The sequence below is a fragment of the Loxodonta africana genome, chromosome 4 (assembly GCF_030014295.1).
Source record: "Loxodonta africana isolate mLoxAfr1 chromosome 4, mLoxAfr1.hap2, whole genome shotgun sequence".
NCBI lineage: Eukaryota > Metazoa > Chordata > Mammalia > Proboscidea > Elephantidae > Loxodonta > Loxodonta africana.
In genome coordinates this window covers 82,185,207-82,187,657 of record NC_087345.1, presented here as the reverse complement: position 1 = coordinate 82,187,657, position 2,451 = coordinate 82,185,207, and positions in this window count along the sequence as shown.

Here is a 2,451-nt window from a genome sequence, read left to right as displayed (position 1 = left end):
GAACAGTGATGAATCTGTGAAAAATTTCCTAATGTGGAGGAATCTGGAAGGCATTATGTTGAGTGAAATTAGTCAGTTGCAAAAGGACAAATATTGTATAAGACCACTATTTTAAGAACTGGAGAAACACTTTAAACAGAGAAGAAAATAGTCTTTGATGGTTAAGAGAGGAGGAGGGAGAGGGGGATGGAGAGGGCTCTTCCCTAATTTAGATAGTAGATAAGAACTACGTCAAGTGAAGGGAAAGACAACACACAATATAGGAGAGGTTAGCACAACTGGACTAAACCAAAAGCAAAGAAGTTTCCTCAATGAAATGAATGCTTTGAAGACCAGTGTAGCAGGGGCAGGGGTCTGGGAACCATGGTTACAGGGGACATCTCAAGTCAATGGGCATAATAAAATCTATGAAGGAAACATTCTGCATCCCACTTTAGAGAGCGGTGTCTGGGATTTTGAACGCTAGGAAGTGGCAATCTAAGATGCATCAATTGGTCTCAACCCACCTGGGTCAAAGGAGAATGAAGAACACCAAGGACACAAGGTAATTATGAGCCCAAGAGACAGAAAGGGCCACATAAACCAGAGACTACATCGGCCTGAGACCAGAAGAACTAGATGGTGCCTATCTACAACCGGCGACTGCTCTGACACGGAACACAAAAGAAAACCTCTGAGGGAGCAGGAAAGCAGTGGGATGCAGACCCCAAATTCTCATAAAAGGACCAGACTCAATGGTCTAACTGAGACTAGAAGGACTGCGGACCTTCTGTTAGCCTATGACAGGGACCATTCCCAAAGCCAACTCTTCAGAGAGGGATTGGACTGGATAATGGGATAGAAAAAGATACTGGTGAAGAATGAGCTCCTTGGATCAAGTAGACGCTTGAGACTATGTTGGCATCTCCTATCTGGAGGGGAGATGAGAGAGCAGAGGGCTTTAGAAGCTGGCAGAATGGACATGAAAAGAGAGAGTGGTGGGAAGGAGTGGGTTGTCTCATTAGGGGAAGAGCAATTAGGAGTATATAGCAAGGTGTATATAAATTTTTGCATGAGAGACTGACTTGATTTGTTACTTTCACTTAAAGCACAATAAAAATTTTAAAAAATATGCACAGTAGAACAGACAACAATTCAACACTTTCTATATGTACACTTCAGTGACATTGATTATATTCTTCAAGTTGTGCAACCATTCTCATCCTGCTTTTCCAAATTGTTGCTCCCCAATTAATATAACCTCACTGCCCCCTAAGCTTCCTATCTATCTTTTGAAGTTACTGTTGTCAATTCAATCCCATATACATTGTTCTTAAAAGAGCACAACTCTCAGGGCAGACATTCTTTACTAATTAAGCTAAACAATTGTTTGGTTTAAAGAAGACTTTGGGAGTGTCTGATGCTGGGTTCTAAAGAGGAGCAAAATCAGGGAAGTGTATGTATAAATATTTCTAGAGAAATTTATTTAAAGGAAATGGCTCATGCACTTGCGGAGGCTAGCAAGTTCCAAATCCATGGGTCAGGCGTCAGGGTGCAAGCTTCTCCTGACTCATGTTGTTGCAGGGGCTGACAAACCCCAAACTGGCAAGTCAGGCAGAATGCTGCTGGCTCATGGGGTTGTGGAAGCTGGAAAATCCCAAAATCTATAAGTCAGGAGGCAGGCTGCTGGTTCACATCCCAAGAACCGAAAGAGCCAAAGGTCAAAGAATGATGAGTCAGATGCAGGATCAAGAGAAGGGGAGCTTTACCAGAACATCCATATATACTGAATGGAGGCCACACCCTCAAGTAAACTCCCTTTTCAACTGATCGGCTGTTCACATAAGATCACAAAATGGAGGATAATTACATAATATCTGCCAAACCATGGAGAACCATGGCCTAGCCAAGCTGACACATAACCTTAAACATCACAGTCTACCCATCGTCAAATTGGCACCTATACATATCTCCTTAAATCATACACAATCTCTAAAAAGAAAATTATAGTCATTCTTGTGTCTAACACAACACAATTAACTTGTGTAAAATTGGAAACCCACTAGCCATGTTTATATCTTATATATCTTATATTAAGTAATTGAATAAGGGTGGGAAGAAAACACAGATATTTTATATATATATATATATATATATATATCCCCATGTCTGTGAGTTTGTCGTACTGTGGGGGGTAAGTGTTGCTGTGATGCTGGAAGCTGTGGCACTGGTATTCAAATACCAGCAGGGTCACCCATGGCAGACAGGTTTCAGGTGAGCTTCCAGACTTAGACAGACTAGGAAATAGGACCTGGCAGTCTACTGCTGAAAAGAATTAGCCAGTGAAAACCTTATGAATAGCTGCATAACATTGTCTGATATAGTGTCAGAAGATGAGCCCCTTAGGTTGGAAGGCACTTGAAAGACGACTGGGGAAGAGCTGCCTCCTCAAAGTAGAGTTAACCTTAATGA